The sequence below is a fragment of the Alexandromys fortis genome, unplaced genomic scaffold, assembly GCF_014885135.2.
Source record: "Alexandromys fortis isolate MF-2015 unplaced genomic scaffold, M_Fortis_MF-2015_v1.1 scaffold_257, whole genome shotgun sequence".
In the NCBI taxonomy this organism is placed as follows: Eukaryota; Metazoa; Chordata; class Mammalia; order Rodentia; family Cricetidae; genus Alexandromys; species Alexandromys fortis.
The window spans coordinates 1,225,721-1,250,272 of record NW_026068134.1 but is presented as its reverse complement, the minus strand read 5'-3'; the positions used below and the strand labels follow the sequence as shown (position 1 = coordinate 1,250,272).

The 24,552-nt window shown below is 45.8% G+C and overlaps 1 protein-coding gene across 2 annotated transcripts in view; it reads right to left on the bottom strand.

The window, feature by feature from the left end:
• Reep1 (receptor accessory protein 1) overlaps nt 1–24,552 on the bottom strand; it is a 100,874-nt gene that overhangs the window by 70,519 nt on the left and 5,803 nt on the right. The window lies entirely within an intron of this gene.

The following is a 24,552-nucleotide window of genomic DNA, read 5'->3' as shown; positions in this document are numbered from 1 at the left end:
ATGAAATACCATGCACAGAGAAGCGCCCAAACACAAGGTGCAGGCCGTGGACCAGCGACTTAGACGCCTAACACACTGGTGTTTAAATCTTGTACTTCCCAAATGTCTTCATCTAGGGGTTTAGCATGTTCTTCATAAAATGTTCTCCACTTACCAGGACGACCACAGACACACAAGAATGACATTGATAAAGCATGTGAGATTACCATGTTAAGTGGGGAAGTGGAATATGATACTCTTAATGGATAGTTACAAGTGTGTTTTTATAAATTAACTTCACAAAGAGAAAAAGACTAGGAGGATTTTCTAGAAAAATATTGGAGTGTGATGGTAAAAGCTGAGGTAACCATCCAATTAATGAATTCATTTTTTAAATTTTATTAATCTTTTAAATTAGCATGCAATTTAATGGTTTTCAGTGTGTCAGTTTCATACATAACTATATATATGAATATGTACATATTTTTAATTAAGTATATTACACCTTGTTCTTATTTGGCTTCCCATCTTTCCCTTACTTCCCCCTAAATAGTCCCTCCTTTTTTATTTTAAGTGTATTTCATTACCATATTTTCCTCTTTCCACCCCTTAGATCTCTGGCTCCCCTTTCAAAGTCCGGTTTCTTCTTTCATGTCGCACACATATATACTTTAATCTGGATTCCATAGACGAGAGAAAACATGTAAAGTTTGTCTTTCCAAATCTGGCCTATTTACTTAACACAGTGTTCTTCAGTTCCACCCTTTTTCTTTAGGTGTCCTATTTTCATTTTCCTTTACAGCTCAACATCATGCTCCATCATGTATGTGCCCACATTTTCTTTACAGCTCAGCAGAGCTCCATCATGTATGTGCCCACATTTTCTTTACAGCTCAACAGAGCTCCATCATGTATGTGCCCACATTTTTTTACAGCTCAACATCATATTCCATTGTGTATGTGCCCACATTTTCTTTACTCTGTCATCTGGTGAAGAACATCTAGGCTTGCACTGTAACTCAGCACTAACAAACTCACTTTAAAAATGTTTAAAAATAAAGACTATTTTTAAAAATCGTGAGCTGGAGAGAAGACTCAGCAGTTAAGGTCACTTGTGGCTCTTCCAGAGGAGCAGAATTCAGTTCCTAGCACCCAAGCCAGGAGTTTCACAATAACCTGTAGCTCCAGCTGCCAACACCCTCTTCTGGCCTTTGAGAGCATCTGCACACATGTGGCATTCAACCTCATGCACATACACGTTATCTCTCTCACACAGATACCAATAAAAATAAAAATATCGATTTAAAATATTTAGGGGTTTATCTTTTCATGCATATGAGGCATTTTGTAAAAGTTTTATGTGCATGGGTGTCTGGCTTACATGGATGCAAGTGCCTACATGTGTACTTAGCGTCCACAGAGGACAGAAGAGTGCATTAGATGGTTGGTAGTGGAGTTACAGATGGTTGTGAGCCACCATGTGCATATTGAGAATGGAACCTAGGTCCTCTGGAAGAATAGCCAGTGCTTTTAACCTTTGAGCCATCCCTCTGGCCTCCATGTGTTGTGTTCCACCTGAGTCTATGTATGTGCATTATGTATATCCTTGGTGCCCATAATGTTCAGAAGAAGGTGTCCGATCTCTTGGAACTGGGGTTGTGAGCCACTATGCAGGTGCTGGGAACCAAACCTGTGTCCTCTGCAAGAGCAACAAGTGCTCTCAACTACTGAGTCATATCTCCAGTCCCCCAAATACATATCTTAAGCTGACCATGGTGGCACATCTGTAAACTCAATACTTGAAAAGCAGAGGCAGTAAGATCATGAGCTCAAGACCACTCCGGGGTACACAGCAAGTCTCTGACTTAGCAAACCAGTGGGTAAGGGTATAGCTCAGTGCTAAGAGAGACTTGCTTATTGTATGCAAAGCCTTGGGTTCAGCTCCCACGGTGCAAAAGTGCATGCATGTGTGTGTGTGTGTGTGTGTGTGTGGTGTGTGTGCTACATGTGCACGTGCGTGTGTGTGCATGTATCTTTAAATAAGAGGACCAAATAGTGTCAGGAATTCTCTATTACACAGCTCAGGGAAGACCACCTGTTCTTGAGACTTAACTGTAGTTCACATTACAAGAACAAAAGGAAGACAAATGCAAAATCCACACAGGAATGGGAAGACCTTGGCTGTGGGCCAGGAACACAGCTAAGACTCTGAGATGCAAGATCTAAGAGCTCCAGTGTAGGTGTTGAGGGCCTTGCTCGCTCTGACAGTGTTACACAGAAAGGAGCAGACTTGCTTGATGCTGGAAAGGTGCTTTCACATATGACGGAGACGGATCACGTCTCACTACGTAGCTCTGGCTGGCTGGACCCCTCCATGTAGACCAGGCTGAACTCAGACTCACAGAGATCCTCTGCTCCTTAGTGCTGGGATTAACGCTGCACATCACCATGCCCAGCTGGGATTTGTTTTGTTTGTTTTTGTTTTGAGACCCAGGCTGGCCTCAAACTCTGTGTATAGCCAAGTTTATCCCTGAATTCCCGATCCTCTTGTCTTCATCTCCCAAATGTTAGAATTAGGGGTGGGTACCGTCATGTGTAAAGAGATCATGTGTACAGAGGCTGGTGTGAGAGGAATGTGTACTGTCCTGGTGGCTTCAGAGCCACTTTGAGCCTGATTTCCTGAGTCCTCAGAGTAGAGAGAGCAGAGGATGGTTGTGGAAACCTGCCTGCAGCTAAGGAGCCACTACTCCCTGGCATCCCATGGAAGAATGCTGATAGAGGGTCTTTGGGCTACGAAATAATGAGGACGTGCAGGGGAGGGGGCTATGGTGGCACACAATTCCAAGGGCAGCCTGGACCGGTAGGCCTCAAGAACCAGGGAAGAGTCCTAGAGAAGCCAGGCCAGGCAGCATTCCTCCTAGCCAGAGGCTCTTTGGTTGCCTCTCTCCTCTCTCTCTTTGCCATCTTCCACATCGTCATGAATGTGTTTAACATAGCTACTCGTCATTTGAAACCCAGCTGAACCCCACTGTCTTGGCCTGGCTCAGTCTCCCTCTGTGTGGCCGTCTACGAGTTTCCTCCTCATCTCACTGACCCCAGACCTAACAGATCCCACAGCTGCTAACACATCATTCACTAAAGACGGTGTCAAGGACACATGCTCATTCTCAGTGTGTATTTTCTTAGCCACCAGCCCAGGTCTACCATGCCCACAAGAATGCACAGTGGAGAACCCCACTAACCTTAGTAAAAGCACAGCCCCACAGGCTACTACCTGAAGACACACATGCTTCCAGGGCTGAGCTCCCCGTATGCCCAGATGGCTCACTGGCCCCACACCGGCACCCCTAATCTTTTCGGGACCTGTAATTTATTCCATATGGTTCCTGCCCTTTGGTTTCCTTTCCCCTTTGCGTCTCTCCAAACACGTCAGGGTTCCTCTCCGCCAACTATCTTGGCTCATGACCATTCTTGTAGATATGTTTAAACTTTTGATACTGAGACATGACATTGTCATCTAAAAAGTTCATTCCCAAGAGTGACACAATCGAGATTTTTCTAAATCTCAAAAAAAAAAAAAAACCCAGAACAAAAAACAAAACAAACAACAACAACAAACCAAGCCTCTCACAATGTTTAAATAACCTTGCAGGTTTGTGTTGGCCTCAGCATCCCTAGCTGTCTTGAGGTGCATGACAACCATGGCCACAGGTGGGATGCATCTACCGGAGACCTCAAGACCAAATGAGAGATAGCTCAGTGGGCAGCAGAGGTGACTTGGCAGCTAAGAATTCTTGCTGTACAATCATGAGGACCAGAATTCCGATCCCAGCACACATGAAAATACACACATCTCCAGCTCCAAAGGATCTGATGCCCTTTTCTTGATTCTGCACGTAAACACCAGCATATACTCATATACACACACATACATAACACAATAAGCAAATAATAAAAAGATTTTTAAATAAGAAATCAAATGCACAAGCTCTTCATGGGAACTTTCATCCACAAGACAGGCACAGCCTGTCACCCCACCCCCTTTTTTAGAGATAGGGCTCCACATATCCAAGGCTGACCTTGAACTTGTTATACAGCATAGAATGACCATGGACTTCTTATCCTCCTGCCTCCACATTTTAAGAACTGGGATTACAGGTATAGCGCCACTTCTGGTTCACAGATGTTTGAAATCAAACCTAGGGTTTCATTCATGCCAGGGAAACACTGCCTACTGAGCTACCCTCCAACCGCACCCCTGCTTCTTATTCTTTACAGCTCACGCTTATTAACTAAACACTATGTTAGCCAGACCCAGCTGCCATCGCTTGATAACTATACACTGGGTAGCTTAAACAGAAGTTCACTTCCCTACGGTTCTGGACACTGGAAGTACCAGGTCATTGGCACTACTGGTTCTGATGAGAACTCTTCTGACTTTCAGATAGTGGAAAGAGAGAAAGGGAGGGAAAGTCTGCTGAGAGCCTCTTCCTATACAGACACTAATCCCATCATAAAAGGCCCCACCCTCATGATTATATTTATACCCATATCTCTCCCAAGTATCCACCTCCAAATATCATGACATCATGGGTCAGAGCTTCAGAATATGGATTTTGGTAGAACACAACTCAGTTCATGGCAACTGGCTACTTGTGAATCCCTTATCTGTTTCCAGGAGAGGTGAAATAAATTGACCCAGCTTGAATCAGGTGTCCATCTGCTTCAGTTAGTCACAGCTAATGGAGAAGGCAAGCTATGAAAAACAAACATGGCCTCCAGGAACACAGCCCGATTGGCTGGCCTGGCTGCACTGTGCTACAATGATCAAAAGCTATAGGAAATCAACTTAAATACTCACTTGCTCTGTGCCCATATTTTCTGAGAATACTACATTCTCACTGAGGAATAGAGTGTCTGTCTTATTTTACATGGCTGCTACTGTTTCACCACAGAAGTGGGCACTCTGAAATCTCAATGACTTTTTTTTTTTTTTGCTTTCTGGATAAACAAGGCTGGGCTTGCTAGAAGGGTAAGGATTTGCATGGCAGTAATATACACAGAGTATACAATCTAGACTGTGCTAGCTAGCTTAAACTGTCAACTTGACACAACCTAAAACCACCTGAGAACTTCAATTATCTACATCAAGCTGGCCTGTGGGCAACTCTGTAGGGGACTGTCTTGACAATTAGTTGATGGAAGGAGGCTAAGTCTACTGTGGGCAGCACCATTCCCTAGGCTGGGCCCTGAGAGCAAGCAAGCAAGGTGCCATGAGTTTACTCTCTGCTTTTGACTGTGGATGCGATGCTTTAATTTTCTGCCTTGACTTCCACCAAATCATAGACCAGAACCTAGAATTCTAAGCCAAATAAATCCTTTCTTCCCTAAGTTGCTTTTGGCCATGGTATCTTATCAGAGCAACAGAAACAAAAGCAGGATATATCCCAAAGATCCAGATTTAACTTGCGTTAACAGTTCTCTTTCTAATCTTCCTCAAGCCAGGAAAATTAACTGCAGTCATCGCTTAGAAACATCTTTCTTTCTCTACCTTATCTATTCGATACTAATGCACAAAGAGTACCTAGGAGAAAAGGAAGAAGACTCTGCTATCTGCCTAGAGCTGAGCTGGAGCCCAAGCGGCAACACAGCAACACTGGTCAAGCTGGTAAACAAACAAAGAACTAATGAGTTAAACATGAAAACACATAAAAGCCCCAGGACAGCTCTGTATGGTGTTGCCCAGAATCCATGCTGGCACTGTGTACTCTGAGGTCCAGAACTAAGCATCTCCATTTGACTACAAAGGTCCAGGGCAGAAAAGTCAGCATCTGGAATAGGACATAGACAGGGAAGGAGACAGGGAGACGTGTTCCGAGGGAGACAGCAATGACCCCATTATGGCACAGAAAGCTTGGGTTATATAGAGATGCTGCAAAGGTGAGTACTGATCGTCAGCTTGACAGGATCTAGAATCTTCTAGGAGACAAGCTTCTGGCATGTGTGTCAAGGAGCTTCAAGATTAGTTTAATTGTGCTGGGAAGATTCCCAAAATGTGGGCGGCACTATTCCAGAGGCTGGGTTTTGTTTTTGTTTTCTGAGACAGGGTTTCTTTCTATACCGCCCTGGCTGGCCTTGAACTCACTAGTAGACCAGGCTGGCCTTGAACTCGGAGACCCGCCTAAAGGTGTGTGCCGCCCACCCCAGCGAGGCTGTAATCTGAGATTGAATTACAAGGAGAAAGCCAGCTGAGTGCAAGCACACACCACTTTCTGAGTGTGGATGCAGTGTGACAGGTGCCTCACACTTCCGCTGTCATGGCTTCCCTGTCATGAGGGACTGTGCCCTCACACTGTGAATCCAAACAACCTTCCCTCTGGAAGCTGCTTTTGGCAGGTGTTCTCCCCAGCAATGAGAAAAGCAACGAAGACAGATGTTCATGGGAAGAGTGAAGAAATAAGGTTATCTGGGATTCTAAACATCACACAAAGTTCTATATCACCTATTCCTGCCCGGCTTCACAAGGACACAGCCAGCTGAGCTGCCCTTGGGCCCTTTTGCAACAGGGGTGCAGGAACGATCGACAGGTACTTCAGACTAATGAATGGCACATTGGATGGCAACTGCCAAGCTTGGTGGCTTGAAACAACTTATTCTTGAGGCTCTGGAGTCTTCACATCTAAAGTCAGGGTGACAGCAAGGCCATTCTCCCTCTGAGGACTGTAGGAGAGAATTCTCCCTTGCCTCTTCCTCTGTCACCATTATGTGTGACCACAACACACAGCCTCCATTGTCCCATGGTGTTCCCTTACACATCTCAAATCTGTCCAAATGTCCTTCTTCTCGTAAGGACACCAAACTTGACATACATCGTATGAGTGCTACTTCCAAATAAAGTCACATTCCGAAGGTCTGGAGAGACACGGAGAGAGTCGGGGACAGCAAACAACACTGATACACCGTCTGGCCTCACTCCTGACAATGCTCTCATTGGCTGGCCCCTGCCTAAAAGCAAAGTTCCGGATCCTTCTCTCAAAGTCTGCCTTTCGTAGTGAATTCCCTCAAACAACATCAGACCAATTTTCCACCCGAGCCAGGCAAATGTAACTGCACACTCTCCTTGTTCTCCTTAACTCCAAACAGCCCAGAACAAACATGCCTCTCCCCATACAAAAGGTGATCACAAAGGCATTTGGAACAAGGCTGGAGCAGCTTGTGTATCCCCTAGTGTTACTGCATATCACAGTGGAGCTGGGGGGAGAACTTTTAGTTTATCACCACCCTGCATTATGGGGGATCCCTTCACGGAGAATGGGGGTGTAGGAACAACTAGACAAAGGCCCCACGAAGACAGTGAAATATGCAGATTCATACTGGATCCCTGTCTGGGACTTTTATGAGCTGGGTGCATTCTTCGGCCATTGTGAGCCTTGGTTGCTCCTCTAGAGCATGTCTGTGTGCCACGTGGCTTAAGAGACCACATAAGCAGCCGGCCAGTGTAACTGCTCTGCTGGCGGTACTGCTCAATCTCACTGTACTACTACAGTTAAGTGTGCTTCCAAGTGGGGGGACCACACACAGGTCCGTTGTCCTCACTGTACACTCCCCATGGCTACCCAGAATGACAAACATCCATACAGGTAGGAATCCCAGTGAGCATTTAGGTACCCAGGACCCTTGTTTTCCTTGTAGTGTGAACAGCCAATTTTATGGAAGATTCTGGAAAATAAAATTAATGCAATCCCAAAAGCAAATGGATTGAAGCAGAATGAGATGGAACCCATACACAATTCTGCTTGAGTGGCGAAGAACCTGATACTAGATAGCCCAGGAACCTAGGAGAAAACCAAATACTACCGTTCTGCTAAAGGAACACAGCAATGACTCCTAACAACATCTGATATACTCATCGAGCCATGCCTTGCTCAACCATCATCAGAGAATCTTCCTCCTGTAGCAGATGGGAGCAAATACAGAGACCCACAGCCAGAAAGATGGAGAGAGAGAGAGAGAGAGAGAGAGAGAGAGAGAGAGAGAGAGAGAGAGAGAGAGAGAGAGAGAGAGAGAGAGAGAGAGAGACACACACACACACCTTGGAATGCCCAGCCCTAGAAGTACTGTCTCCATCAAATCCCTCACCCCAAGGCCCAGGGACTCTGCAGAAGAGGAGAAGGGGAGAGTGTAAGAGCCAGAGGGGGTGGAGGACAGCAGTGAACAAGGCCTTGTAGACACAAGAGGGCTGGTGCACGCATGGACTCACAGAGACAGACTGTGCAGCATGCACACGGCTGCACAGGTCTGCACCAGAGGGGATCTAGAGCTGAAAGAAGAAGTGGACATGCGCTCTCATGCCTAACCCAGAAGCTATCTCAAATGACAGCCACTTGCAAATAAAAAATTAGTTTTCTCCACAGGAGTCTCCCTGGGGAAACAAACCACTCGTTAGGCCAGGCCCCATGCCCAGACATAGATGGCCAACACTAAATAAACGCAACGGTCTCTTTGGAGTCTTTGTCTCATGACGTTTAGTCAGGGTTTTTTTTTCTTTTTTAATTTTCATGTCCTTTGTGTATGTATTATGGCTTCCAGTTTTGTGTTTTTATGGAATTCCTGTGTGTATAAACATGCGTCTCTATTTCTATTTACATCTCGTGTGCTTTTCCTTTGACTTTTTTTGGTTGTTTTGTCCTATTCTGATTTGTTTTATCTTATTGTGTTGTGCTCTATCTAGCTACCTATTTTTTTTTTTTGAGACAGGATTTCTTGTGTTATAGTCCTGGCTGTCTGGGAATTCGCTTTGTAGACCAAGCTGGCCTTGAACTCACAGATCTGCCTGCCTCTGCTTCCCAAGTGCTAGGATTATGGGTGTGCACCACCACTAACCAGCCTTTATTGTTATTCTTTAGATACCTTTTTTTTTTTTCTTTGCTAAGGAGAGGCAGAAAGAGTGTGGTTCTGTGTGGGAGACGACGTGTGTAGGTGAGAATGGGGAGGAGAAGGGAAAGTGTAATGGCCTGAATAGTACGGCCCCATAGACCATGTGTTTGAGTGCTTGGTCCACAGGGAGTGGCACTTTTGGGAGGTGTGGCCTTGCTGGAGTAGGTGTGGCCTTGTTGGAGGAAGTGTGTCATTGTGGAGGTGGGCTTTGAGGTCTCGTCTATGCTCTAGTTGCGCCTGAGGATCAGGGTACAGAACTCTCAGCTCCTTCTGCAGCACCATGTTCACCTACACGCTGCCACCTTCTCACCACGGCAATGATGGACTAAACCTCTGGAACTGTAAGCCAGCTCCAGTTAAATGCTTTCCTTCATAAGAGCTGCAGTGGTTATGGTGTCCCTTCACAGCAACAGAAACCCTAACGAAGACAGAAGTGGAAACTATAATCAGGATAAATTGTACAAAAAAAAATCTATTAAAAAACAAACAAACCAGAAGATAAAGGGTGTGTGTGTGTGTGTGTGTGTGTGTGTGTGCGTGTGCACTCACTTTTGGGTGAAGGTGAAGAGGACAACCTTAAATACGTGTCCTCAGGTGTCTGGCCCCTTTTCTTTGAGACAGGGTCTCTCACTGGCCTGGGCCTCTACCAAGTGGAACTCCACTGACGAAACAAGCTGGCCAGCATGCTCTAGGAATCAGATCTCTGCACAGATTACAGAGGACACACCACCACGCAAGGCTTCCTGAGAAGCTGTATTTTATTTTCGATCATGTATTTGTGTCTATGTGTGGGTATGTACACATAAATATAGGCGCCCAAGGAGGCCAGGGGGTTTGGGTCCCCCAGAACTCCAATAAGAAGTGGTTGTGAAGCACCAGCTGTGGGTGCTGAGAGCTGAACTCCTAACCTCGTGACTGATGAGCCATCTCCCCAGGCCCCACGTGCAGCTTTTGATGTGGACACCGGGGGCGGAACTCCAGTCCTCACACTCGCTAGGCCAGCGCTTGGCTGACTCGTCGGTCCCCCTGCCTTTCTCCTCTCTGGTAGTGCTGTTCGGCTCCCTTCTCTCCTCCCTTCCTTCCTGTCCTCCCTCTCCTCCCTCTCCTTCCTCAGCTTCCCAGAGTCTATTTCTTATGGAGGAATACGCTACCTAGCTCCTTCATTTCTGGAAATGGGAACCTGGGACCCAGACAAGGCAAGCCATTCACTGCTAAGTGGCAGAGCCAGGACTACTTTTCTACATAACATGTTGAAACCAGTCTGAACCATTGTGACCTCATTGGCAAAACACGGATGCTTTTTGCTGCCCCCAGTTGCTCTTGAAATACAGGCTCAAGGTCTATGCTAGTGATGGAAAAGCAAGGGTTGAGCCGGGACACTTGTTACCATTAGCAGACTTCAGTCCCAGGGGCAGCCACCCAAAGCTCAGTCAGTGCTGCCCTGCTGGAATCATTCAGAACTTCTGTCTTTTGAGACAGGGTCTCATGCATCCCAGGCTGACCTCAATTTTACTACTAGCAGAGGGTGACCTTGAACTTTCTATCCTCCCTTCGCCACCTCCCAAGCGCTGGACGGCAGGAATGCATCCCCCGTCTAGTTTATGAGATGCAGAGAACCCGAAGTGGAGCTTCACACATTGTAAACAAGGATTTGACTCACAAAGCTACTTCCCCAAGCCAGAACTTCTTATTGTTCGAGAGTTTATTTTCTGGAGTTGTATTTCTCTATCTTAAGTGTTGGCAACTGATCCCAGCCTAAAACCCTGCAAACCCACAAGCCGGTCTCTTCTCTCCAGCCAGCATATCCACGACCCTGGATGCCACAACATACAAGAAGACAGTTTAGAAACCGCTAAATTTCCAAACGAAACTTAGAAAATATGAAAGACAAACCCACAGCAACTGGTTCTGACTCTCTACCCAGGACGCTTTTCCAAAATTTCCTCCTGGGATCTGAGCTCCCACACCAAGTGACTTTATCCAGCCTGGCGGCTGGCATGCAAGGACCACAGCTGACCTCACGTTCCTGCCAGTGCGGTGTCAGCAGCTCAGCTGCCTAGGCATCCATGTCAGCTGGGGAATTTGCCCAGGCCCTGCAAGGAAACTACCTCTCCGCCCAGAGCTGCATTAAGTTGGGAAGTGCTGAGCCTGCCATGCTTGGAGGATCCTGCAGGGAATGGGCTGGCCCAGGGTGATTCCAGCCTCTCTGAGATGGGGCTGGCTCAGGTAGGTTGAGCAGGCTGGCCAGAGCTGAGCCATCCAGGACAGAAAACACCAGCTCCAGGGTTATCCTCAGATGGTTGGTGGGTCCTGGCTAGTTTCAATCCCTTGGCATAGCCCATCTCTCAGCCATTGGAACGGTAGAATGGCAGGCTTGTGACCAAACTAGAAGGTGTTTTCTAGGGGCTTCTGCAGAAGAAGCATCTCAGATCCCTGCTATGAATTCAGATGAATTCAAAGCTGAATTCAAAGCCCATTGGCTGCCAGGGGTCATGTCATATCAATACAGCAGCCACCAAGGGCTGCAGAAGAGCGAACAGGGAACCTGCTGGCTTGGCACCAGTGCTAAGCTGCTGGATTAAGACTCCTCAGAAGCCAATGTCGCCTGAGACATCTTTGAGCCAGCATGCCATACTTTTAAATAAAAGTAATGTCTTCAAACTCAAACATAAAGGATAAAGAAGGGGCCATGGTTTCCTGTAGCATCAGACAAGAGACCCTGACTTACTCCAGCATGGAGAACAGCTACGGTAAATCTTTCAGCAAGTGCTCAGGCTTAGGGATGAAGATGGAGCTCAGCGGGAGAGAGCTCACCCAGCACAGGTAGGGCTGAGTCATATGCCCAGAACCAACCAGAAAAGTCCATTTGTGTGTGTGTGTGTGTGTGTGCTTGCGTGCACACATGCAAATGCAAACACACATGCATGAATGCATATTTACATGGCATATTTGTGTAGTCAATGACAACTTTGAAGTCTTCCAGGTAGGTTCCAGGGATTGAACTCAGGTCACCAATCCCTTTACCTTATAGGCCATCTTGCCATATCCTCCACCTTATTTTCTGAGACAAATTGGAGCTCATCACTTGATTGGCTGGCAAGTCTTAGGATCTGTGCCTCCTCAGTGCTGAGGTATGCTGTGAATGGAACTTAGGGGCTCATGCTTGCTCAGCCAGTGTCTGACTGCTGGGCCACCTCCCCAGCCCAGGAGGATTTATATGATGAGATTAAAGCCAATATTCATGAGTCTTATTTTTTATGCTGAATGACAAAACATATCATAGTTTCCAAAAGACCAATGCAATCAATCTTGAAGTCAGACAATGGTGGTGCACACCTTTAATCCCAGCACTCAGGAGGCAGAGGAAGGCAGACCACTGTGAGTTTGAGGCCAGCCTGGTCTACAGAGCCAGTTCCAGGACAGGCTCCAAAGCTACACAGAGAAACCCTGTCTTTAAAAACAAAAAACAAACAAAAAAATCCCACAATAAATCTTGATATGAAAGAGGCCTGAAGAAAAGTACAATGCCCTCTTCTTGACACTTTTGTTCTGGTAATATTATTTTTATTAAAATGTATTGATTCTCTTTGCCTACCTCTCTCCCTCCCTTCTCCTCTCCTCCCCCGTATGAGTGTGTGTTTATGTGTGTGCTAGTGTTTGCCGTGGTACTTGTGTGAAGTCAGAGGACATGACCAGGAGTCACTTTTCTCCCTCCATCATGTGGGTCCCTGATCACTCAGGGAGGCAGCTTGGCAGTCCCTGCCTCTACCTGCTGAGCCATCTTACTGGCTCTTATTGTCATTTTAAATTAGTTCATAAACTATGCTATGAAAGAAGCTCAGTGGAGCAGACATGTAATCCCACCACTTAAGCAGCAGAGGCAGGAGGACCAGGAGCTGAAAGACATCTTTAGCTATATAGCATGTTGAAGGGCAGCCTAGGCCAGGTGATGCCTTGTCTCAAAAATCCAAACATAAACACATACTCCAAATGCCTCCATTTTCATTTTAATGTGATAAATACTGAAAGATAGAGCTATATAAGCAGAAGTTTGGGGGGACGGAACCTTCAGCCTTTTTTCTTTTTTCCTTAAGTATAAAGAAGCCCAGAGACAAACAAATGTGAGTGCCGCTGTCACAGAATAGTCCTGTCCCTGAGTGAGACTAACGTGTTGGCAACCATGCGATGGCTACAGGTACTTATATACTTCAACAGGAAAACCGTGTGTCATTATGCAGAAAGCAATAGTGCTGTTGAAATAAGAATGACACACTGTTTCTCTGATATTTCTGTATCAAAGATTTTTCAGATTTGAAGATGTAATCAGTACAAATCATTTGCTAAGCAAACATATTAATGTAGAGATGCCCTGGAGGTCAAAAGCAAGTCAAGGAAGAGCCCCAGAAAAGTAAATTAGGGTAGTTTCTCAAGTTTTGGACTTCAGAGTACAAGCCAGCATGTGTGGCAAGTACAGGAGGTGTGATCTAAGGTGACGTGTGGGGTTTTTCAGACATGTTTATTAACATGCAGATCCCTGAGCTCCACCCTCAGGCACTTTCATTCAGTGTCCTTGGGGCAGTGTGCTGAGAACACACGGTTCTGATAAATTCCCAGGCAAGGTGATGTGGGACTCCCCTCGGTATGCTAGGAATATGTTTTATTACCATTGGTTAATAAAGAAACTGCCTTGGTCTATGGTAGGGAAGAATATAGGTAGGAGGTAAAATTAAACTGAATGCAGGGAGCAAGAAGGCGGAGTCAGGAAGATGCCATGTAGCTGTCGAAGGAGGAGGATGACAGACACAGCCTCGTGGTGATACATAAATTAATAGAAATAGATTAATTTAGGATGTAAGAGCTAGCTAGGCATATGCCTGAGCCATTGGCCAAACAATGTTGTAATTAATATAGTTTCAGTGTGATTATTTGGGTCTGGGTGTCCGGGAAATTAAAAGGCAGTCTCCGATAACAAAATCACACAGAAACTATATTAATTACAACACCGTTTGGCCAATGACTTAGACATCTTTCTAGCTAGCTTTTATATCTTAAATTAACCCATTTTTTTAATCTATGCATCACTACGATGCTGTGGCCTACCTGTAAGGTTCTGACATCCTCCTCCTTCAGCAGCTACATGGCGTCTCCCTGACTCTGCCTTCTTTTTTCCTGCATTGAGTTTAGTTTTTCTCCTACCTATATTCTGCCCTGCTATAGGCCAAGGCAGTTTCTTTGTTAACCAAAGGTAATAAAACATATTCCTAGCATACAGAGGGTAGTCCCACATCAGTAGGGTGATACAAGTCCCCAGAACACACTTTCCAAAGCCTCTCTCTCTCTCTGCCATGCATTAATTCCTGTCCCTCCAAAAGATGTGCTAAAGTCCTGACCCCCAGGATGTTTGAACATGATCTTAGTTGGAAGCAGAGTAAAGGCAATGCTATTACATAGGGCTCTAATCCAGTATGACTGGTGTCCTTCGAAGACGAGGACAGGAGACAGACATGTAAGGAGAAGGTCAGGGGACAACAGGTACAGAAAGGCAAAAGCTTGCTGACAATCCTGAAGGTGCAGGATCCCCCCACCAAGTCTCCAGGCCCTACCTGCACTAACTTCAGGTTTCTGGACCTCAGAACTGTGAGAATAAATTTCTCTCATTTTAAGCCACCTATCTTGTGATGCTTTATTATAGCAGCCTCAGAGAACTAATACTGACTCCAAAGAACCCCATTATCAGAGACAGCAGGTTGGCTTGGCTGGTATGGGAGCCTACTGACAAAGCTATTTGAGATCAAGCCCCAGAACCCACAAGCAAGAACTGACTGCTGGAAGTTGTCCTCTGACTTTCATATGCATGTGTGTGCACGTGCACAAGTGTGCACTCTCAAAATAAATACATAAAAATGTAATAAAAACACATGAATAACTCCAATATCAGTAAAAGGGTGACCTAGAGAAAGACATCCCACCCTGCTTGAAGGTTCATATTCTTTAGCGGTGACACTGGGTGAAAAAAAAAATAATGTTTTTCCGGAGACTATAACCCCCAGCCTGCTCTCATTAAAGCCTGGGGCCCCAATTTATCTTAGCCAGGTTGGGAAAAAAAAGTCAGACATGAATTTTCTCTTGTTGAGAGGTCCTGAAGTCCAATTGGACAACTGCTGGTAGCCCCAAGATAAAAGAGCCCCTATTGCACCATCGTGGCTCTCCTGCCAGTGCAGGCCTTGTTTTACAGCTGAGGAGGACGACTGATTGCCCCTCTCCCCCAGCAGCCTGTGCAGCACCGTCTGATACTATGAGAGCCAGTCCTTAGGGAGAAGACTTCAAAGTCAGCTCCAACTTGATTCTTCCAAGCCTGTTTCTATAACGTGTGGCATCTTTAGCAATAAGGGCTTACCTTGAAGTTCTGGTGGGGGGTGGGCAACTGGGTGCAATGGTAACTCCCTTGTTTGGGGGTCTCTTACAACTTGAAGGGATGCTTCCCATGTGTGACATTGAGGTTTTGTTGGATAGCCTGTGGCTCTTGAGGTGAGCATATCCCTCAAAAATTTACTTTCTAGTTGTCCAATATTGGAAGATACCCTGGACACACAGCACAAACTCTGGCAGAGCTCACCTCTAACCCAGGCCTCCAAAAATTCCTACAGAAAAAGCCCTAAGCCATACAAACTCAGCGAATAACGCAAACAAACATACAAACAATGTACTGTGATTAAGAGACAATGGGATAAGAAGCAATGAAGCGGGAGCTGGTGAGAGGGTGACCTGAGTCTGATGCCCAGAACCCTCCGGAACCCTCATGCTGGAAGGGAGGAGCTGATTCCTGAAAGTTGTCTTCTGACTTCCACGTAGTGCCATGGCTCCCTCTAATGCTCCCCTAAAGAGAAATTAACTTAAAAATTAAAAAAAAATGGTGCACACCTTAAACCTAGTACTTAGGAGGCTGAGGCAGGAGCATTGGCATGAGTTTGATGCTAGCCTGGTCTACAGAGTGAGCTCCACGCTAGCCTTGGCTAGAGTGAATTCCTGTCTCAAAAAGAAAAACAGAGTATAAAATAAATGTACCAAACATATTTAAAGGGGAAAAATTAGTTCAAAATGTGTAGAAGGAAGAGCTATTATACACAGGCAGGTTTTATTGCAGGAGAACCAAATCGGATTTTTAATATATCATAAAAATCTCAGCATTTAGGATGAGGGAGCAAGAAAATGACAAACCCAAGGCTAGCCTGGGCTCTAGCAGCCTGGGCTTTACAGTAAGACTTTATCTAAAAAGAAAGACAGGCAGACGGACAAACCCAACATGGGCTGATGAAATGGCTCAGTAAAGGCGCTGGCTTCTTGTCCGATGACCTGTCTTCAACCCCCGGCACAAGGAGAGAATCCAATCCCAGAAGCTGTCCTCCAACTTCCACATGCATGTTTACACGAATAATTAAGTGTAACTCCAAAAAATTAGAAGATAATTTACTAATGATGGAAACATGAATGAATGTGGTGTTTAGTGCCTCTAGTGAGACTGCCATTACACTGTTAAGTGGCAAAGCGTACAGATTAATCTTATCATCAAGCTTTCCTCGACTTCCTGGTCGTTTGTGTAAGACTGGGTTTCTTTCTGAATAGTGAGTAGAACCTGCTAAAGTCATTAGGGACACATGCCTTTTCTATGGGAAGATTCTAAACTGCTGATGAATTCCTTCTTTTCTTCTCTGTTTTTTTCTTTTCTCCCTTCCTTCCTCCCTCTCTCCCTTCCTCCCTCCCTTCTTTTCTTCCTGATAAGGTCTTACTCTTTAGCCCAGGCTGCCCTGGAACTTACTTTGTAGCCACGGCTAACCTTGAACTCATGATCATCCTCTCCTCACCTTCCTGAGTGCTGGAATTAACAGACATGAGCCACTCTTGCTTGATTCCGTATCTTCAGAGGTATGAAATTTCTCTTTTTTCCTTAGGTCAACATAGTCATTTTATAAACATACTGGTAATTACCAATAATCTGTCTCCCCTCCAAGTATTCTCATAGCTCTATGTTGAACGTTCTTACTCTGTCTTCCACACTCCTTCCTTTCTTCCATCTTGTTCCCTTACTAGCTGCAGTACAGTTAAATTTCGGCACGTGCGTCACCTCAGCCATGTCTAACGAGCCTCTGAACACATCTTATTTTGCTATTTTAAATGTACATTTTAGAAAAGCCTGCAGCAAGAACAGCATGGGGAAACCCAGAAACATTCCCTCTTTATTCATGAACAAAACAAGCATGTCTGCCTGTTGGGGGGCTGTGGACCCCCAGACCCCGAATTTCTTGTAAACAACGTGTTTTCCCGTGTTTGCAGCTGGAGACCCTCAGGAGTTCCTGATGGCAAGGGAGGGGTTTCTGGTGGGTTTGGCTGGGGTGTGGCTATCAGTTAAGGATCCCTGTATAAGCTGCCCTGGAACACAATAAAGGGGGGCATTCTTGTTTCAAGGATGACCCGTGTCTCTGTCTGTGTGTTGTTGTGTGTTTAAATCTCCAGGCCCTTGCCTGAGACTCATGATCTGCCTTGTACACGTAGTAGCCCGGTCAGTACATCTGCCTTCCCCACTTTTAGTCTCGGGCACTGGGGGGCCTGCCACTGCTGTGAGGGGAGGGGAAGGAGTGACTGGAAAGACAGGCATTGCACTATCCTCAAAAGACATGGCTGGGTGAGAAGCAACCCTCTGGAATCTAACATTTAGCAAAGCTGTAGCCCCAGTAAACAGTTGGAAAATAACAAGTTCATCAAGACACTTAGTGCTGGTCTTGATAAATACCAAACACCCGAGAGTAAACAGAACAATGCCTTGCATGGGACTAACAGCAAAAATGATGAAATTAGCCAGGCAAGGGGAGTCACACCTGCAATCCCATCTCTCCGTAAGAAAGCCGAGGCAGGAGAATTTCCTTGAGGTCAATGCTAACTTGGATTACAAGGTGAGTTCCAGGCCAGCTTGAACTACATAGCATGAGACTTTGTTTCAAAGATAAAATAAAATAAAATGTTATTGAGAGTCATTAACTGGAGAGGTGACTCAGAGATTATGAGTTTACACCAAGGACCACAGAGCAGTCTCCAGCATCCATGTGAGATGGCTCACAACCTCCTGTGACTCTACCTCCAGGAGAGCCAATGCCTGGCCTCTTCTGGCCTCCACGGGCACTCATAATCCATACACCACAGACACACACACACACAGAGACACACAGACATACACACAGACACAGAGTCAGACACACATAGGCACACACACAGAGACACACAGACAGACATACACACACAGACACACACACAGACACATACAGAGACACACACAGACATATAGACACACACACAGACATATACAGAGACACACACACAGACACACAGGCACACATAGAGAGACACACAGACATATAGACACACACAGACACATACAGAGACACACACAGACACACACAGAGACACACAGACACAAAGACAGACACACACAGACACACAGACACATATTCAGACACACAATTTTAAAACAATGAAGTTATGAGGTAAAAGAAAACCTAAACATCAGCTTCTCATTGTTCCGTACATTCATGCTGTTCCAGACAAAATGCCTGTGTGTATCGCGCGTGTGCATGCATACATGAAGGAGCAAACTGGCGGGAAACTGCCATGCCAGATGCTAAGCTCTTCATAAGCTTCTGTAATTAAAAGTGTGGTGCTGGAGTGAAGGCAGACAAAGCATTCACGGATGAAGCAGAGTCCAGAAACACCCACACCGGGGAATCCAGTTCTCGGTAGGCTGGTCACTCAGAAATGCAGAGAAAGGACACGCTTTTAATACACGGCACTGGGTAGCTGGTTTTCTGTATGGGAACAATCAGGCACCTGCTTCATGTTATACATGAAGCCCGCTCAGAATGGCTTAGAAAAATGGCACGTGAATGGGGATGCTGTAGAACAGCTGGGAACAATACAATAGGCTCATGAGTTCAGGGAGGGAAGCTTCATAGGCTATGAACAGCACTGTACGTAAGGGACTGGAGACGTGGCTCAGAGGCTAAGAGCACACGCTCCTCTGGCAAAGGAGCTGGGTTCAGTTCCCAGCACCCTCATTGGAGGGCTCGCATTTGGGAATTCCCATTCCAGGGAATCTTACGTCTTCTTGCTTCCAAGGGCACCTGGAAATCTACGGCATGGAAACCAAGAAATTCTGCACATCAAAATACATCACAAAGAAAATGGGAGAACAGCTACAGACGGAGAGGTGACACTTGTGACGTACAAACGACAATGAAATAGTATACAGGATATCTAAAGATCTCTCCTCCATATGAGAGAAAGTAGGGGGAAATTGGAACAGGTACTTCACAGGAAAGAGGACATATGTAAGTCCCGGTCTCTGGCTTCCATCTTTGGAGGTCCCGCTCCTGTCTGGGCCACCTGAGAGCGCAGAAATCCCATTAAACCTGGATATACTTTAATTCGGCTTGTTGTGATTTGGCTTGATTGGGATTTTTGCATCAGCAGAGAGCTCGCGTTAGGAAATATTCCTAACAACATAAATAGCCAGTAAATGCACAAAAAAGACACTCAGTCTATTAAGTTTTCAGGGAACATAAACAATAACAAACAAACACAACCATAGTGAGGGTTTGCGACATAGCATGTCTGAAAAGAGTTAGGCATGGCGGCACATGCTTGTAAGCCCAGGGCTGGAGCTCACAGGCCAGCTAGCCTAGCCTGCTCGGTAAATTCTGGGACAGTGAAAAATCCTGCCTCAAGACATGAGGAGGTGGGATGGGAACGGAGAAATGACTTAGTGGTTAAGAATACTTGCTGCTCTGGCAAAAAAAAAAAAACCCAGGTTCAGTCCCCAGCACTGAGGTACTTGGTGTGCTCTTCTGGCCTTCTCAGGTGCTGGGCACAAACCTGCCTGTCAATCACGGAGGCCTTTGGGACATTAAAGAACCAAACTAAAACAAATAGTGAGGACTCCTATCCTTTCTCAACACCAGTTCATTAATTCACCACTCAGCTGACTTCATCATCAATCCAACGTCCATTATTGATCATTTCCTGGTGCTAGGCCCTAGCTGGGCATCTCAGACATAAAGAAGAATGACTTATGATTCTGTCTTTGGGAAACTGTTGGGGTCACAGAGCCGCTGAATGGAAACTGGGGCTTAAATTCTGGCATCTCGACTGCCTGACTGGGGGTCTTTCCCTTCGTTAGTTAAACAAACAACTCAGCTAGGCCTTTGAAGAGGTGTGCTGTTATATGTTATCTCATGTTTTTACATGTTTTGTTTGTTATGTTTGGTTTCTGACTAACTTATAATTTACTATGGAGCTCATGCTGGCTTCAAACATGTTGGAATCCTCCTGCCTCAGCCTCCTGCATGATGAGATTACAGTTGTGAATGACCCTGCCTGGCTTAGAATTTCCTTTAATTTTCTAATTCACTTTTTTTAAGGAAACGTTTCCAGACTTTTTTCCTTCCTTCAGTATTTCCAGAAACAGGAATCTGATCCTGAATTTTAGGTCAAGTCTCACTATTTAGGTTGTCCTGGAACTCAGTATGTAGCCCAGGCTGGCCTTGAATTTACAGAAATCCACTGCCTCTGCATCCCGCGTACGGTATTAAAGGTGTATGCCACTAGGCCTGGCTTTATCCGTGAACACTTTAAATGAATCATTAGGGGAACAGGGATCGAGGTGGAAAAGTTTTGGCTAATTTTCCTGAACTGTTTCTGTTTATTCGTTTTGCTCGCTGTTTCTGTTTATTCGTTTTGCTCGAGAGTTCTGAAGATCAAACCCATGGCACTGTGCACACTAGGCAGACACCCCAGCGGCACACGGGCCTGGCCTGGAGTATGCTCAGATGCCTTGGAGACACAGGGACTAGTGGGTCTACATCTCCCGTGCTCATGAGAACAGGTCCTAGAGTGTTCTTAGACATCTACTCCAGCACCAATTAGTCATGTCCAACCAGCTTCTTTCTCTAGGCAGGCTGCATGCATTCTCCTCCGAGTGGTGTATGTAACCTGCCTAGCCTGATATTCTGTATGGCAGGCACTGTCTTGCCCATTTAAACCTCAGTGGTGACAAAGCATATTTTTATTGCTCACAATTAATCATCCCGTCTTTGAAAGGCTCTAGGTAAGCGGTTCTCAACCTGTGGGTCATGACCCCTTTGGGGGGATCAAATTCTTTCCACAGGGGTCACCTAAGACCATGGGAAAACTATTCAGTTATCATTATTCAATTACAATACAATTAATAAAAGTAGCAAAATTACAGTTATGAAGTTAGCGATGAAAATAATTTGTAGTTGGGGTCATCACCACGACAGGAAGAACTGTATTAGAAGGTCAGAGCCTTAGGAAGGTTGAAAACCACTGTTCTAAGCCCTGAGCACTAGGTTAGTAGGATCCAATCACATCATCTGAAACTCATTAAAAGTTAGGGTGCGACTCTTAGGATTAGTCCCCCTGAAGAGATGAGGAGCCTGAATCCCAGTTCTCCAGCCAAAGCAGCAGCCCAAGATTATCTGTTCCTTTTTCTTTCATATGGGTTATGATGAAGCTTGTCTCCTGACTCAGCAAACTTCTCGAGCTGTGTGAGGATTTCGAAAAAATGCAGATTCCTTAAGTCTTGGGTGAAGCCCTGAATGAATGCTGTCTTCCCAGCTATTCCAGAAGTCCATGCGCTGGGGCCAGTGTTTGAGGAAAGAGGGTCCTAGCTCACCCACAATACAACAGGAGCTCACCAGCCCCTACTGCAGACGAGGGAACAACGGAACAGATGCGGTCTTCAAGGAGCAGTCAGTGCACAAGGCAGAGTATCAGACGATACAATGACAGTTCTACCCTGGAAACTTAGCGGGCACCTTTATTCAGTCAGGGGACCAAGGCTTCATGGATATTATGGCTGAATCTAAAGCATCCACTGTAAGCCAAAGTGTTTGAACACATGGTTCCCATGCTGGTGGTGCTGTTTTGGAAGATGGTAGAACCTTTAGGAGGGAGAGCTTTGAGAGAGGAAGTGAGTCAATGGGGGTGGACCTTGAGATTTCATAGCCCAATCCCATTTCCTGTTCACTTTGCTTCCTGACTGTGGAAACAATGTAACCAGCCACCTCCGGCTCCACCATGATGGTCTGCATTTCCTCAAACTGTGTGCCAAATAAATCCACCCTCCCTTCAGTAGCTTCAAATATTTGATCACAACAACAACAAAGAATGTGATCAGTTCAATGAGGAAGAAATTAGAACTAGACATGATTCCTCCGTGTCCTCAAGCTCTCCTCAGATGACTTTATTTCAAAACAGAACAAAGAAAAGGAAGAGAAAGGGGAATGAGAGAGATACTTCTAATTTAAAGACGCAAAAGACGATCCCCCCAAAGCACGTATCTAGACCTAAGTCACTTGCCTTTCTTCAAGCTTAGTGGAGGGAGACGGGCAGGGTGGGTCCTCGTCTGGAATGGGAAACTTGGTCTGCAGCCTAAAGAACTGCCCATCATTTCCCACAAGTATAAAAAATAAGTGTATAAGGGTACCCAAGGGGCATGGAGCTTGGCTGTGAGGTAAGAAGATTAAAAATTGGAAGCTACCCTGGGCTGCATTCAGCCTTCAGGGCCAACCTGAACTACACAGCAAGGCCCTGACTTTAAAAATAACTAACTGGGATTGGAGAGGTGGCTCAGTGGTTAAGATCATGGTTTGCTCTTCCGGAAGACTGGAGTTCCATTCCCAGCACCCACCCAGCAGTTCACAACTGTCTGTCATCCCAGCCCCAGAGGAACCAAGGGCACCGGGCATGCACACAGTGCACACACAGACATGCTGACAAAAAACCCATACACTCAATTTTTTTAATTAAAAAAAAAAAACCTCCAACTAACTAAACAGAATTAGGACAAAGGAGAATGCCTATGGCAAAATATAACTGAACTATGACCGGTAGAAGGAAAAGGAAAGGAGGCACTGGGGATGTTCATTCGGTCGGAAGAGAGCACAGAGCCTTGGGTTAGCACCACAGATCTTAGCACCTGAGAGGTAAAGGCGGGAACTTTGGAAGTTCAAGATCATCCTCTGCTACACAGTTTCAGGCCAGCCTAGGACATATGAAACACTGTCTTAAACTAACTAAATAATATAAAATTTATGAAAAGATAAAAGTGGAAATTATGCATGATTGCTGTTCGAGGGAAGAGGCAGCTATACAGAGCCTCTAGGCTGGACAGCCAGCAGCATGTCCGGCCTTAAGGCCCTGGTGTGCAGTGTAGAGGGACTGGCGGTGGCTGCTGCTGGACAGACAGATGCTGGGAAGGTTTCTTAACTCAGGAAAGGAATGCTCTTCTGATGTGGGAGTGTCATATATCAATCTGTTGATTTCATTGGTTAAGCAATAAAGGAACTCCTTGGCCCTGATAGGTTAAAAGATAGATGGGAGGAGGAAACAGAATAGAATTCTGGGCGGAAGAGGAAGTGAGGTCAGACTCTGCTCTGCTCCCGGAGAGACCCAACAGCTCTGCTCTCTGGAGCAGAGACACCAGGATGGACAGAGGCTAGACTCTTCCCGGTAAGCGCACCTTGGGGTGCTTACACACATCATTAGAAATGGGCTAGTCCAGGTGCGAGAATTAGCCTGTAAGGGCTAGAGTTCATGGGCCAAGCAGTTCTTAAATGAACACAGTTTGTGTGTTGTTATTTTGGGCATGAGCTAGCCAAGCGGCCGGGGTGTTGGGGACGCAGCCCCGCCGCCGTTCTTATTTCAACACTCTTCCACTCACAAATCTAGTAAAGATGGGATAGAACCAGCGATCAAAGCTGGAGCAACTAATTCAGTCTTCTCCGAAGGAACCATTGAAAGGACTAGACTCCTTCCCACTGCAGGCTTTTCCTCCAGACAGTATTCTGCGCAGCCTCACAGGGATCATAAGAGATAGCAGGGCAATGTCTGCTCTAGGCATCTATGTCCATGCTTGAAGGGCTGTAACAAGATACCTGTCAAGATTTCTTCTGGGGTTAGAGGTGTGGCTCAACGGTAAAACATATTAGAAGGTTCTAGGTTTGATCACTAGCAAAGAAAAAGACTGAAAATAAGAAAATATTTCTTCTAACATTCCAATTGTGCCACACACACACACACACACACACACACACACACACTTTCCCCCTATATTCCTAGGATACTGCTTGGATGAGAACTAAAACACCCCAAAAGGACAGTAGTGTATGTACTGTGTGATGGCAGATGAGATCATCGAGCTCAGAGCACACTGTGTTAAGTATTCCTCTTCCAGTCCTTTGGACGCATTCTCCAGCCCAGTAGTAAGAGGAGCATATTCTTCACCTAGTGATTCTGCCATTATAGTTTGGGGGTTGCGGGTGGGAACGTGTGTGTGCGTGTGTGTGTGTGTGTGTGTGTGTGTGTGTGTGTGTGTGTGTGTAGGGAAAATAACCTGGCAAGGAAGTGGCCATAATACACGGTACCTTTGGCAGTTCACTGTCAAGGATGTGCCGTGCACAGGCTCACTCATCTTGCATTTGGGTCTGTGCCAGTTAGTTTCTGTCAACTGGACACAAACTAGAGACACCTGAGAAGAAGGAGCCTCCATTGAGGAACTGCCTCCATCAG